Genomic DNA, 16691 nt, shown 5'->3' on the forward strand with positions numbered 1-16691 from the left:
AGACAAGAGGAAAGTAAGTTGTGAAAGATTTGGATTCACTGTCCAAGGTAGAAGCAAATAGATATCTGGCTGGAATCCAGAATTGCTATGTCCTTCACCCACTCACAGCACAGATTTCTGAAAAAGATGTGCAGAGAGGTTACTTGGCCAATGAACAGTTTTTCTTACCATACTGTTCCAATCATGGGCCTCACTGGGCCGGCCAGGGCAGCTAGATTAGAGTGTACAAGGGTCAAGAGGATTTCTTTGGCCTTGAGGAAGCAGGTGGAAACCCTACATCTTTCACCAGGAACCCAAACAGGTTCCTTCTTAGGCTCCCTGGGACAGGTACTCCTCAGAGAACCAGAAGCTAGGGGCTGGTTCCTCCATTCATCAAAAGTCTCACTGAAACCATGTTATTATGTGTGGTCCTGACCCGAATCCTAGCTCCTCTCCTTGGGTTGGAATGAGGATGTGGAGAGCAAGTCCATGACTCCCTCTTGAGTTTAGAAGGTGGATCCAACAGGTGAATCCAACAGGTGGCAGATCCAGCAGGCTTCAGTCTTCATTCTGCCATGTTGAAATCAAAAGGATTTCAGTAGGCCCCCTGAACTGGATAATCAAGGAAACATCAGGTCATATTCTGGGACTGTTGTGATTGTTTTGTGTTTGGTATTTTGGTGATGTTCAGTTCATGTTCCAGACTGTGTATCCTTTAGTTATTCAATTTGGTATCTACTTTAGGACTAAATATCTACTTCACCCTGCCTTCATCATCACCAGCATGTGCACTTCCATGTTTTCAGCTGTTTGAGTCTTTGCTTGTCTTAACTTAAATCTTGACTTAGTTCACCCTTCTTTCTTTTAGCTCCACCAACCTTAGTCAATGAGGTTTGTTGGTGAACACAGGCTCACAAAATGAGGGTCCCACATGTGGCAGGTGGTGGGCTAGGAGCCCAATATCATTTATGGTGATGATGACAGACACGTTTTCTGGCCTCCTGCAGCTTCCAGTGAACTCATTGTTTGTGTTCAATTTCCAGGTACCTAGAAGCAAAGACATAGTTTTCCTCCTAAAATCTCATTCATGCATATGTTCATTCATTGAACCAGCATTTGCTGCTCGCTGTTTGGTATTTTCATAAATATTAGAAAACAACATGAAGACCACAGTTACAGGTTAAGTTCTGCAAACTGGCTAAGCATAGAGTCATGGGGCTGTACTGGCGATCACACAAGAGGCCAGGACACCGGGAGCTGTCAAGCTTTAGGAAAGGTTTCCTGAGGGAGATGATTGTCACATATTTTGGTGACAATTCTTTTCATTAAAATGAGTCTAGATTGAATTCATTGCAAAATCAGCTTTAATATCAATATTTCATGAAACGAGCTTCATACTCCAAATGACACTCCTCTCACTTCTGGGGATGGGTGCTGCGAGCTGCTGCAGGCTGGATAGTGTCACCTCAATGGCATCGGTGTGAGCTTGAACTGCACAGCGTTTCTTTGTTCATAGACCCCCTCACACTTTTGTATTGCTTCTTTATTTTTCTTGATGACCTTACATATTTGTTTTCCATTGCTACGTAACAAATTAATCCCAAACTTACTCCAGTAAACGGTGACCTGTTAATCTCAGGTTCTGTGGTTAGGAAGTCTGGGGTTCTCTGTTCAGGGGCTCGCCGGGCTGAAATCAAGGCTTTGGCCCTTGCTGTGATCTTTCCAGGGGCTCAGGGTGCTCCCTTCCAAGCTCTGGGGTTGGCTGAATCCGACTGTTTGTATGGTAGAACTGACACCCTCAAAAACAAGAGGCCGCTCTTGTTTTTGCTGCTTGCCATGGGGCCTTTCTACCACACGACAGTTTGCTTCTTCAAGGCTAGCAGGAGAACATCTCTGTGGCTTCCAGTCTCTTTTAAGGGCTCACCTGATTATGTGAGGCCTATGAATGATGGTTTCCTTTGATGAACTCAGAGCCTGTTGTTGGAGGGCCTTGATCACACTTATAGCATCCCTTCACCTCGGCCAAGTAAGGTAACCGGATCACCACTATACTGCTGATTCTCTGGCAGTTAGCACAAGGCCAAAAACGAAATGACCTTGTTCAATGTTGATTGTTTCGTAGATGATGGTTTCAGGGGGAACCCTGGACAGTGGGTGCCCTTGGTGAGCCTGCACACTCACTTTGCTCTGTCTGCCCGTGATAGGCTCTTCACACGTGACCTGACCCTTGGCCAGGCGGGGCGACATCACAGGCACACCCACATGGTCATCTATTTTGGAATCTTATAAATACCTTGAGCAGCTCTCCCGGCAGGCTGTGTCTCTCCTCCTCAGCTGACTGAGAGGTCCTGGTGGAGGGGAGATGCTTCTCCATCCCTGGGCCATGTGGAGGGCTCAGCCCAAATGTGCTCAGCACACGTCTGTGCGTGCATCAGGACGGAAGGCAGCTTTGGTGACACTTAAGAGTGCTAACCTTGGAGCCAAGTCAATCCTGTGCTGAATCTGACTTACCTGTGTGATTAGACACGTGACCTGGCCATTCTGTAACCTCTTTGAGACTCAGTTTCCTCATCTGAAATTTGAGGCTGACAATAGCATGTCCTTCCTCAAGGAGCTGATGTGAGGATTAAATGAGATAATCTACATAAAGTGCTTAGTGCGACTCTGGCCTGGGGTGTGTGCTCAATAAATGGGAGCTGTGCTTATTTGCAAAAATAAAGCTGACCTGTGTTGACATCATTGATAATTTGTAGATATAAATATTACATCTAAAATTTTAGTTATTAAATGGTGAGAAGCGGCACAGGTCAGGTCAGGGAGCAAAAAAGAGAGCTGCACGTGGGCTGTATTTAAGGCTTAAAAATCGGAATTAGGAAAAAAGTCACTTAACAGTGTCACTTCCACGGCTGAGAGGTCAGAACTTCCACATGATAAAGGATCCGTGGGCCACAATGATTTGAAGATGAGGGGAGGGTAGCACATTTTTAAAATAGGCCCCAGCAACACAGTGAATCAGTTCATATTTGTCCAAAAATATTATGCAATTCTTTAGTATATGGCTTGATAATACCTTTTTTTTTTTTTTTTTGAGACAGAGACTCTCTCTGTCACCCAGGCTGGAGTGCAGTGGCGTGATCTTGGCTCACGGCAACCTCCAGCTCCTGGGTACAAGCGATTCTCCTGCCTCAGCCTCCTGAGTAGCTGGGATTACAGGCGCGCACCACTGCGTCTGGCTAATTTTTGTGTTTTTAGTAGAGAAGGGGTTTCGTCATGTTGGACAGGCTGGTCTCAAACTCCTGACCTTGCGTGATCCACCCACCTTGGCCTCCTCTGGGATTACAGGCATGAGCCACCATGCCCACCCGATAATATCAAACTTACACATACATCTTTCGTACTGGTAATTGTTTCATGGAGTATGTATAAGTACAACGTAAGTACATTTTAGATAAATAAATGTAAGACAATCGTGAAATCTGAGATCAGTTAAAACAAATTTGGTGAACGACATGATGAAGTTGTATCACATGGACGTTTCCGTGGTGGCCTTGGCAGTGTATGTGGGGCTAAATGGTACCTGCAGCTTAGATGCAAACGCCACCTTCGAGCTCATCACCCCAGATTCACCTGGCACAAAGAGTGTACCTGAGCAAAGGTGAGCAAAGCCCCAGATGGTGTTAAATACCCCTGAAAGAGTATGGCAGAGGTGACCTGCAGGGACTGCGCTGCCGGAGTTCTCCAAGACAGATGGCTAACAGGCCCACACCAAAGGACGTTATTTGTTCCAGGTTGTCATTTCTGCCAGTGGAGAATGGGAAATAATATGTTTTGTGTGTGTGTGTGTGTGTGGAGATGCTGACTTTTGTCAAGACATTTTAGAAAGTGTTCATTTGGAAAGAGATTGAGGTGGGAAACTGTGCAAGATGTAACCATTCCGCGTGGGAAGAACAGCAGAGCAGGAGCCTCCTTTGGCTTCTTCCCATTCAGAGGCTGGTGTTTTGATTAGCCTGTGCTTTAGGCTATCATTAGCGTCTTTTGAGGAAAAGTATTCCATCCATAAATATGAAAATAAGCCCATAATTGACCCTTGGACTGAATTTGTTTCCATTGGATTTTGCCATTGAAAAGGCACCTATTTGGAGAGTGCTGTGAGTGGGGTAAGCTGGGTGCACCCCATGTTTGATGACAAAGACGGGCCTTTGCGAGGCAGTACACCCAGGAAGGGAGGAGAGAGGGAGGGGAAGAGAGGGAAGAACAGGTGATTTTTGTTTTTTTGTTTGTTTGTTTTCCTCTCCAGCTGTAAGCACAATTAGGTATAACTCAGAAGTGGCCGTCAAGTATGTACCCTCAGTGCTCATTAATTGGACAGCTATTGAAGAGCTGCTCATAAGCGCCAATCGCCATGTCCTGCCAGGTGTCCTGAGGGTCCAGGGTAGACACACGTGGGGCAGGTAGGGAAGGTCAACGTGTTGGGGTCCATTAGAGATGAAAGATGCAAAATAACAAAACAGGAAGTGCAGAGGGCCCATCGGCCTGCAGGCTTTACTGAGACTGCAAATCCCAGGGGCCTTCTCTGTGGAACAGAGACCTGCACGCCGATGTGTGCCATTCATTCCTCGGCCTTCCAAGAAGGGCTCCGAGCTGCTGCCCGGCCCAGCCTGGGGTGCAGTAACCAGTTGTTGTCTCAGCTTGCAGCCACAGCTGTAGAGTTTTGCTGCACAACTGAAAGGGTCCCTTCTCCCATTTTTAATTTTGCTTTTTCAGGAATTCCCACCACTGACTGAAAACAACATATGGCATTGCGATTGCATTAGGATCATTTGTGCATTTCGCCAGAATGGGGCTCACAGTGAGGAAGGAGTGATCACTCCAAAGCCTGGGGGCAGGAGGTTTGAGGCCCCGAGTTCATACCCTTCCCAGAAACAGATCAACCACGGGTTCCGAATCGGCGGGGAAATCACTTTGAGATGATGGAACCCTCGGGAATCTGAACTCCTGAGTGTGTTAGGGGCTCGTGCGTGCTGCCCCTCCTGAGATCATCTGGCTGTAAGTCACACCGATCGCCACCTCCAGCCACCCCAAACACACTTTTGCTTTGCCACTTCTCCTTTGCTACTCTAAGAAGTGCTGGGCATGACTTCTGCTTTATACTTCATGGTATAGATTTTCCTCCATGTTTTGTCAGCAAGGAAAAAAAAAATACAGGAATGGTGACTTCTTTAGGAGAGAAGGGACCTTTCTGTTTTTCCTCCCAAAACCAATCCCCCTTTCTTTCTTCTCTTGGGATCTTCAGAACCATCTTTACATGCAAATGTTTTGTTCTCCTTCAAAAATACCGCCCTAATAAACTCTTTAATTCGACTGCGTGCATCAGGTTAGCAGGGACTTCAACCGTCTGTGCTGTAAAATCTCCTGAGATCCACTCCTGAAACTGGAATCCCTCTGACCACTGCCCACTTGCAGAAATAAACAGATCAATAATGGTTCCCTGCTCAAGTGTCTTTGAGAAACACTGGGCTAAACACGGCTAAATGGAGTTCTTTATGACAAGATTCAATACACATTGTGCCTTTCCAAGATTGACATTGTCTATAGCATTGCACAACACATTTGTTTATTCTGAGATAAAATACACATAACATATTTTGTGTCATTGAACAATTTTTAAGTATGCAGTTCGGTAGTGTTCAGCATATTCACACTGTCACTACCACACAGAATTTTTCATCTTCCCAAACAGAAACTCTCTGCTCATTAAACAACACTTCCTCATTTGTCCCACCCCCTAGCCCCCGGCAACCACCATTCTACTTTCTATCTCTATGAATGTGAAGACACTAGGGACTAATGTAATGGAATCCTACAGTATTTGTCTTTTTGTGACTGGCGTATTTCACTTAACGTAATGCCCTCAGGGTTCATCTGTGCTGTTGTGTGTGTCAGAATTCTCTTCCTTTTTGAGGCTGAATGATATTCCACTGTGTGCACACACCACCTTTGTTTATCCATTAATCCACTGATGGATTGTTTCCACCTTTTGGTTATTTTGAATAATTCATGCTGCTGTGAACATTGATGTACAAGTATCTGTGAGATCCTTTCTTTCGACTCTTTTTGGAATATACCTAGAAGTGGAATTGCTAGATTATATGGCCATTCTATGTTTAACTTTCTGAGGACCCATCAAACTGTTTTCCACAGTGGTTGCACCGTTTTGTATTCCCATAAGCAAAGATCCCAATGTCTTCACATCCTCATAAATACTTGTTATTTTCCATTACTTTTGATAATGGCCATCCTAATGGGTGTGAAGTGGTGTCTCATTGTGGTTTTGATTTGCATTTCCCTGATGACTGGTGATATTGAGAGTCTTTTCATGTTTATTGCCCATTTGTATATCTTCTTTAAAGAAAGTCTATTCATGTTCTTTGCCCATTTTTGAATTGAGTTGTTTTTTGTTGTTGCACTGTAGGAGTTCCTAATATACTCTGTATATTAATTCCTTATCAGATATAATTTGCAAATATTTTCTCCCATTCTGTGGATTGCCTTTTCACTCACTTGATAGTGTTCACTGATGCACAAAAATTTTTAATTTTGATGAAGTCAAATTTATCTAGTTTTACTTTTGTTACCTATACATTTGGCATAATATCAAAACAATCATTGCTAAACCCAATGCCATAAAACTTTTCCTGTATGCTTTATCCTAAGAGTTTTTCATTTAGTTCTTATGTTTAGTTTTGTGATTCATTTTGAGTAAATTTTTATATATGGTGTGAGATAAGGGTTCAATTTATTAATTTGCAGGTGGATATCTACTGGTCCCAGTGCCATTAGTTGAAGAGACTGTCTTTTCCTCATTGGATGGTCTTGGCACCTTTGTCAAAAATGATTTGGTGGCTGGGCATGGTGGCTCACACCTGTAATTCAGCACTTTGGGAGGCTGAGGTGGGTGGATCACTTGAGGTCATGAGCTTGAAATCAGCCTGGCCAACATGGCAAAACTCCGTCTCTACTAACAATGCAAGAATTAGCTGGGTGTGGTGGTATGCCTGTAATCCCAGCTACTCGGGAGGCTGAGGCAGGAAAATGGCTTGAACCCAGGAGGCAGAGGTTGCAGAGAGCCAAGATCGTGCCACTGCAGTCCACCTAGGTGACAGAGCAAGACTCCATCTCAAAAAAAAAAAAAACTGATTTGGCCACATATATGAGGGTTTATCTTTGGGCTCTCTACTAAATTCCATTGGCCCACAAATGTGTCCTTATGTCAGTACTACACTGTTTTGATGACTGTAGCTCTGTCATAAGCTTTGAAATCCGGAAGTGAGAGGCCCCCAACTTTGTTCTTCTTGTTTCAAGATGGTTTTGGCTATCTCCCAATTTTTTTATTATCAAGCACTTCTTTTTTTTCCTGGACTTGTTAACATTTCTTAGATAAATAATTCATAGAACCACAGTTTGGGCAACTTACTTCAAAAGTATATTTTTGTCAGCTTAGGTAAAATTAGTCTTTCCAACATTCTTATGAAAGCTGTTCACCTGTTTTTGTTCAAGATTGACATAAGAAAGTGATGGTCCAGGCTGGTAAAAAAAAGTAGATAAGTTGAATTTTATTCTTGTCCCTGAAACCTCACTGCTATAAAAGAAGCTGAGCCTTCTTGCCATCTTTTGGGTCCAGTGATGTCAATTCTCCTTGCCTCACTTTCTCTCTTCCCCACTTGTAAGCCTGGATGGCAGCTCAGGATGTTGTGACAATTAATGAAATGGAATCTGCAAAGTGCTTTGAATACTTTGAAAGAAAAGTGTCATGCACATTCAAGGAAAAGAACTAGCACAACTCCTGAATCAGTGCAAACAGAAATGTTCCCAGATCATGTTATGGAATATTACAGGTGGCACTTTCCCTTTTCTAGAAATCCTGAGATTATCTGAAATCTAGGGCAAGCACTGTAAGTTACATTATGAAATTTTGTTATGAAAAAATACTGTTTAAAGCAAATCAAATATGAATTACTTCCACTGCAATTTAGACATTGAACATTCCAGAACAATTTCAGGCTGCTGTGCTGAAGTGTGGAGGAGTATCTGCCAGTTTTTAAGTCCACTTGGATACCAAGCTCTCTTCTTAATACTGTATTAGTCTGTTTTCACACTGCTAATAAGACATACCTGAGACTGGGTAATTTATACAGGAAAAAGGCTTAATGGACCACAGTTCCACATGGCTGGGGAGACCTCACAATCTTGGCAGAAGTCAAGGAGGAGCAAGTCACGTCATACATGGATGGCAGTGGGCAAAGAGAGCTTGTGCAAGAAAACTCCTCCTTATAAAACTGTCAGGTCTCATGAGAATTATTCACAATCACAAAAACAGAATGGGATAGACCTGCCCCCATGATTCAGTTACCTCCCACCAGGTCCCTCTCACAACATGTGGGAATTCAAGATGAGATTTGGGAGGGAACACAGCCAAACCATATCCATATACATAATTTTAAAAGGTAAATAGTTCCATAAGGCTTATTATGGGGGAAAAAGGCTGTCCCTCAATTACCCCTCCAGTTCCCTCATCCTAATGACAATTATTTTATTTCAAGGTCTAGATATTACATGACTTTCTACTATGGAGAGAAACATTGCCACCTTACACCTGCCTGTCTCTCCTTTCTCCACCTCATTTGTATATCTCTTGCCAGTATTCTCCCAATTGACCTACATGGTACCTTTTCGGTTTGATCAATAGTCCACTTTTACACTACTGAGACTTTGAAAATATATCATTTAGAGCTGAACCATATAGTGTACTAGGATTGAATTTCCCTTCTTGTGCGATTTTTTATTTTCCTAGTGTGTGTGTGGTTTGGTTTATATTTCTACATTCCTGTTACTGATTCAACTTGAAAGGATTTGGCAAAGTTAATTATTTCCATTTCCTTGATACATTTTCTGCACTTGGCCTCCAAGACACCTGCTTCTTGCCTTCCTTTGCTTTTCTTGGTGTCCTTGCTGGTTCCTCCTTTCTCCCTGCCACTCAGCCCCAAGGTGCTCTAAGGCTTGGTGCTGGGCCCTTTTCCATCTTGTCCTACACCCCATTCCCTTGGCACTCTCATTCTGTGTTTGGCTTTATATACCGTCCTTGTGCTAAAAATTCCCAGGTTTATGTCTCAGTGCAGACCTTGCTCCTGACTCCAGCCTCTTATGCCCCGCTTCCTACATAGCATGCCCACACAGATGGTGTCTGGTTTCCCAGAGCTGCCCCAAAAGAGTACCACGAGCTGGTGGCTTAAACAACAGCAATGGACTCTCACCCAGTGCTGGAGGCCAGCAGTCCAAGATCAAGGTGTCGGTAGGCCTGTGCTCCCTCTGCAGGATCTAGGGGGGATACTTCTGCCTTTCCAGCTTCTGGTGGCTCCTGGCAACACTTGGCATTCCTTGGTCTGCAGCTGTGTCCTCCGGCCTCTGCCTGTCTCCCTGTGGCATTCTCCCTGTGTGTCCCTGCCACACATTTTCTCCTTTGATATCTACGGCAGGCCATATTGAATTTGGACCCACCCTGATGACCTATTCTCAACCTGATTACATCTGCCAAGACCCCCATTTCCAAATGTGGTCATATGCACAGGCGTGGGGGTTAGGACTTCATCATATCTTTTGGGGAATATAATTCAACTCATAATAGCTACCTACTGGGCGTTTCAACTGTAATTTGTCTAAAACTGAACATCTGATTGCTGCCACCCCACCACCACCACACATACTACACCCACAGTGAAAACCCTGGCGGTGTCCTTGGAACCTCTCTTTATCTCTCGACCATGTCCAGTCAATAAAGAAAGCTGGTAGTTTCCACTGGCAGAATAGCCTAGAAGTCTTCTTCTTCCCTCTCTTCTCCCTGTTCCACCCCGCCCTCATCTGGTCCACTCCCAACACAGCAGTTAGATTGGTTCTTTACAAACCTAAATCAGACCACGTTGGCTACCAGTCCAAAGCCCTCACAAAGGCCTTCCAGGCCCATGTGACTTGGACCTTTGCCTTTTCTCTTGCTCCTCCACCTCCCACTCTGTCTTCTCAGCAGTGCCAGCCTCCTTCAGTTTCTCGGGTTTGCCTGCTGTGGTCCAGCCTCATGGCCTCTGCCCTGGCAGCTCCTGCTGTCTGCACCAGCCTTCTCCAGGCACCTGCCCCACCAGCTGCCCTACCTGACAGTTCTGCCTGAGATGCCAGCTCCCACATGCTGCCTCCAAACCCCACCCCTGGAAGTCCAATTACCTTTATTGCTTCATAAATAATTTTTACTGTTGGTCTGATTGATTCTGTATTCTGCATTCAAATAAAATCCATACAATGCAGTTGATTAATATGTCCCTTAAATATCTTTTAATCTCTAAATTGTCTTCTCCCCCTACACCTCTTTGTTTACTTTGTGATGTGTTTGATGAGGAAGCTGGGTAGTCTGTCCTAGAGTTCAGTGCAGTCTGGGCTTTGCTGATGGCAGCCCCCTGGTGTCCTCTGACATGTGACATTGTCCCCTGTAGTTCCTGTTGCTGGGTAGTTATATTTAGCATCTGGGTAAGATGGAAGCCTTTTTTTATGCCTGTGAAAGTGAGCATTTAGTCTTTCTTTTTCCCTTTGCACATAAAAATATGTACTTGCTTCTTCAACAGACTTTCAAGTAATTGTCCTTATTTTGGATCTCTTTTCACCCCCACCTCCAGGGGTTGCAGGAGCTGCCAGCTCCTGAGCTTTGGTGGGAGGCTCTGGCCACACATCAGCCTACCCTGGGCTGTTCCACACTCCTGGCTCACTTCAGTGCTTTTGGGTCTGCTAAGACGATTGCTGTTGTTCCATCTGCTTTGTAGCTTCCCACATTTTGCTGCTGACATCTCTCCCCTTCTCTTTGTCCTCGTGGGTTTATGGTCCCCCCTCTTGTTTTTTCATTGCTCTCCTCTCACATTAGAGTGGTTTCAGTAGGGAGCCAATGTGAACATGTGGGCTTAATCCACTGTCTTTAGCAGGAAGCTGCTCCCTCCTTCTTTCTCCATCAGCTTTCGGTGAGCAAATGCCACTCAGCACCTCCTGGAAGCCACCAAGAGCACCTCTCATACCTGTGCACGCAAGGCCAGCCCCACCGCCTGCTGCTCAGGCCATGGTTCCCTCCGTTCCTTCCAGGAACTCATGCAGGCACCTGGGAGAAGCTAACTTCAATGCTGCCTGCTCTGTTGAAGGAGAATTCCATTTTCTCTTTCGTGGCCACTGTCTTATCTCAGGTCCCTTTGCTCAAGTCTCTAGTTCCTTTTTTTCTTCCAGCCAGTCATTTAAAGTTTGTGGACCTTTTCCTGGCAAATCTATAGATTTTTTTTCCCCCTATCTAATCATGACCCTAATTTTAAATCTGACCCTAAGCAGGGCACCTGCTGTGGTCCTCCCATTTACAGTTCTCTTGAGCATTACATTCATTTATTCATATGCCATTCTCTACTCTAGAAGTCTCTAGTAGCCTTTGTGTTTAATCATTATATTGATGTTGATTTTGAGGACTGTGGAATATTTATGATCTCAACATGTCTCATCAAAGCAATTGTTTCATGCTTTTCAGGTGCAGAGTTTGGAGGTCTGGTAATAGGTTCTCAAACCAATCTGAAGTTCTCATTTCATATACTGTTAATTTCCTTTAGAATTCATACTCTCAAAGCACTTATAGAATGTATTATTTACCTTGCTGGTAATTTGTATTTCCTTCTACCTCAATTATGCAATCTTAGCAAGACTACCCAAGCATTTGTCATTGTAACATTTCTATAAGATTCTTTTGCTGCGTGTTCTTCCAAGATTTAGAAAGTAAACACACTGTCAGCTGGTGTCAGAAAACCTCACACTCTCATTTGAAAAAGACAACTATGGAGTCCTCTTCTCTACACTATAGTGTTATATAATAATTATAATATGAATAAGGTTATAGCTTGACCTTAGCTTTTCAGTACTTTTCCTCCTTTTCTTTTAAAAGATTGATTCAAAAAGTATCAGTGGGGAAAAGACTTATAGAAATACGACTTGAGAAATAGAAGTAGGTTTGCATGTCTCAATTTTTTTCTATTGTCAGAGATGGGGCAGTTAGAGATATTAGGGTACACACACACACACACACACGATTTATTCTCAACAAGGGGCACAGAGTGAGCCGTTAACACACAATTTCTATTAACAATAATGATGATTGTGTAAGTGAGTCTCCATTCATGCCACTGGAAATTTACCCCTTAGGGTCCACATAAATTTGAGCTGTTGACCATGTGAAATGTTGTTTTATGGGCAATAAGGGCACTGAGAAGCAGCTACCTGTTTTCCTAAACCTGGCCACCTACCAGTATATGTCTGCATGATTCTTCCATTTGTCTTCCTGGAATCCAAATATAGTATACACCTTGCTGGTAAGATATAGGCAATCCTACACTTCTCCATCTCCCTGCAATGATCATGGAACAGCTGCATCTTTTGTTGTGAAATCAAACAGTGGCCTATAATTCTTCCTTTTCGGTGTTTTGATTAGAAATCTTCAAGCTAATGTAGATCAGTGAGTTCTGTTCCTTTATTTCTGTACTTTAGGCAGTATTTGTAGGATAGTATTGGAAAATGAAGGCTCTCACCACAAACAGGTTCTTTTCTACCCACACTCAACCCCAACACACACACACAAACACACAAACACACACACAGAAACACACACACACAAACACAAACACAGACACACACAGACACGCACACATAAACACAGACACACACACAGACACAAACACACACACAGACACAAACACACACACACAGACACACACGCTGGACAATTGCTGGGTAGAGTGTTAATCTTATGGAATTTTGTCCTTTCTTTGGCTTATGTAAACGCAGAGCACTCTACCATATAGTTTCTGAAATATATATACACAATGGAATACTATTCACTCATAAAAAGAATGAACCCTCTCATTTCTAACATGGATGAGCCTGGAGGACATTGAAATTGGTCAGGTATAGAAAGACAAACACTACAAGATCCCCCTCATATGTGGAATCTAAAGAAGTCAGTTTCATAGAAGTAGAGAGTAGATTTTGAACATGGCGAAACCCCGTCTCTACTAAAAATTAAAAAAATTAGCCGGGCGCCGTGGTTTATGCCAGTAGTCCTAGCTACTTGGGAGGCTGAGACACGAGAACTGCTTGAACCCGGGAGGTGGAGGTTGGAGTGAGCTAAGATCGTGCCAGTGCACTCCAGCCTGGGTGACAGAGTGAGATTCCATCTCCAAAAAATAATAATAATAATAAAGAAGTAGAGAGTAGAATAATGGTCAACAGGGTCTGGGGAGGTGAGGAGGAAGAGGGGGTTGGGGAGAGATTGGTCAAAGAGTACAAAGCTACAGTAGGATGGCAGGAATAAGTTCTGTCGTTCTATTGTGCAGTAGGATGACTATGGTTAATAATATTGTATTATATATTTCAAAATAGCTAGAGGAAAGGATTTTGAACGTTCTCACCACAAAGAAATGATAAATGTACAAGTGATGGATATATTAAATACAAGTATTTGAGTTTTACACAATGTATACATATATTGAAACACCACACTATACCCCCTAAATATATGAACAATTATGTGTTAATAAAAGCAAAATTTAAAAAAGACAAAAATATCCAAAAAATGAAAGTATCACAAATAGGCAGCAGTCTGACTGTTTGCCAGCTCACTAAAGCATCCAATTCACAATGCCCGAGATTACCTACTGCTCGGGTTTAAATGTGTCTTCCAAAGTTCATGTGTTGGAAACTTAATTCCTAATGAAACAGTGTTACGAGGTAGGGCCTAACGAAAGGTGTTTAGGTTGGATGAATGGATAAACGCCGCTGTAAAGAGGGCATGCAGGGGTAGGTTTCCTGTCTTTTGCTCTTCTGCCACAGGAGGGCACAGTGTCCCTCCCCTCTGGAGGATACAGCGTTCAAGGCACCATCTTGGAAGTGGGGGGCAGCCCTCATCAGCCAATCAAACCTGCCAGCACCTTGATCTTGGACCACCCCAGCTGCCAGAGGGGCGAGAAATAAATTTCAGTTGATCTCAAATTATCTACTCTTTGGTACTCTGTTATAGCAGCACCAAATGGAATAAGACATCTACACAATTCAGGGTGATTCAACCCAAAGCAGAGGTCACCCACGTGTAGCGCTTCACTTTGGCTGTGAAGACTCATTCAGCAGAGGATTAGTCATCCACAGATACTAGTATTAATTATTAGTGTTTTGGTATGTCTTCTGTTTTTGTAAGTATGTGTAATCAGTGTCTCCCACCCCACAGTTTGTGACGTCTATGCAGCCAGGGGCCATGAGTATTCACACACCGTGTGTCTGGCTCATGGTAGGTCCCGTGTATGTGTTTTTGGGTGATGCAAGCATGGCCACTGTCACCCATATCACTGTGTTCTGAAAGCCCAGGACCAAAGGGCAAGTTGATATTGGCCCCACCTCCCATTTCAACTGATTTGTTGGTGACATGAGTTTTCACACATAAATGGAGTGTTGTTCATTTGCCTGTCCCTGTGCCTGCAAGTCTTCAAGCAATAAGTGAGTGTCCAACATGTACTTGGGCTTGGGATCTTCACCTTAAAAAGAACGATTCCTCCATCACTCTCCCCTACAGCCTCTGTAGAGAGAGAGAAAGGCTGTTGGCTTTTGTGCCTTCACAAAACTTTACATAAAGACTTCAGGGCTTCAAACTGAGTTTGGCTTCATTCCAGTTTAAGGTCTTTTATATTATTTGCTTGGTGTAATTCCATTTTTAGATTCTATCTTTAAAAAAAGGAGGAAAGAAAGAAAAGTAATCGACTCCAGTTTACCCTTTTGCAAATTGACGTCCTTACCTTCTGATTTTTGTTTCGGTCCGATGTGATATTTTTGTTGTATTTGTCATAGACGTGAGGAAATGAGATCTGGGGGTGAAGGTGGACATGCCACCATGCCACCCAGACCCACAGAGGGTGGTGCTTGGAGACCGAGACCTCCAGAATGTCCCTGCACACTAGCAGATGTCCTACTTTCTGATGATAACATTTCTTCCCATCCTGCTCTGTGGCCTAGAAACAGAAGGTCTGGTCCTTGGAGTTCTTGAAATAAAACAAACAAATTTCAGATGGAAGACAAGAGGCTGTTTCTCCTCACTTTCAGGGGTCAGGTCTTCCCTACATTCAGGGGAAAAAGGGTCTCCTCTCCTTCCTCCCCCTTCTCATCTCTCTCGTGTCTGCCCAGCAAGGCCAGAGGAAGCCTCCAGGCCAGGGCCAAGGGTACACTGGGCAGATCCAACAAGTCTACAAATTTTTTAAGGCAGGATTTTATGTATGTATTCCTTTTTAAAAGTTTTATTGAGGTATAAATGAAACAACTGCACATATTTAATGTGTGCTTGGTAAGTCTGGACATATTTGAACCCCCATGACACCATCACCAGTCTCGGTAACTGACATACCCACACCCCCGGGTTCCCTGGAACTTTCCTTCCTCTTTCTTGCTCTGTTTTTTTCTGGTGGTAAGAACACCTCACATGAGATCAACCCTCTCCGTGTATGTTGAAGCACCTGATACCTGATTTTATCAGCCTCTGGTAGGCCCTCAAGTAGACTTCATTTTCTGAAATATGTTTTTGCAATAATTTTATTAATATTAGTAGAGAATAGAAGACTCTGTAGGGTTTATGGAGGGAAATAAATCTTCCAGCTCGCATCTTCCAGCTATTTGGTTACCCTGAGGAGGCAGCCCCTTAGCAATTTCTTGAATAACCTAAAATAGGCTCCTAGCGATTCTTGTGACTTCCTTATTTCCTTAGCAGGCCAGAGATGCCTTCCACCTGCTCACACGGACACCTTCCTGCGCCCAGCTGAGAACAGTTTTGGAGCAGGAGGCTGGTCCTCAGCAGTCCTGGTTTCTCATGAATGGGCTGATAAGCAAGTCATGCATCACCCCGTCCACAGACAGCCTCCTGCATGCCCCGCGCTGTGCTCAGCCGCCGAGAGGCATGAACTCATTTAATTCCCTAAAGAGCCCTGGGAGCCAAGTAATACTGTACAGCTCACTACAGATGAGGACAAAGCGGAGGCCCTCAGTTATTCTAGCCAGGGGAAGTGACTTCTCTGGGGTCTCACAGCCAGGATGTGGCACGGTCGGGTCACTTCCCATGCTGATTCCAGACCCACGCTCCTCACCCCTGAGCACATGATGTCCTTGACTAGAAGCCTTGACCTCTTTGGTTCTCCAGCTGTACATTCTAGGTTCATATCCAAAACTTCTGGAAAAAAGTGTCCCCCAGCAGGCCGAATGTCTGACGTCACCTGCTCCCACGTGTCTTTGCCGATCCTGGACTGAGAGTGATTCCTTCCTAGCCGCCCTGTGTGTCACGTGGCACGCCTAAGGAAGGAATTACCCACTAAGTGTGATTCTCTCTTCCACACACAAGGGAGCCTCCTGGCCTGGAGTATAGGTCCCAGAGTTGGGTACAGTGTCCCAGGAGCCGGGGACGAATTTGTAGATGGGGCAGAACGTGGCTAGCCATGGCAAGCTCATAAGCCACGCTGGTCGGTCTGAGAGCCCTCTCCAGGGAAGGCCTTGAAACCCACGCCAGAGGACAGACTAGCGATGGCCCATCTCAAAACCCTGCGTAGATGTGGGGCAATCAGGTTGAACCT

Source organism: Pongo pygmaeus, chromosome 17 (assembly GCF_028885625.2).
Source record: "Pongo pygmaeus isolate AG05252 chromosome 17, NHGRI_mPonPyg2-v2.0_pri, whole genome shotgun sequence".
In the NCBI taxonomy this organism is placed as follows: domain Eukaryota; kingdom Metazoa; phylum Chordata; class Mammalia; order Primates; family Hominidae; genus Pongo; species Pongo pygmaeus.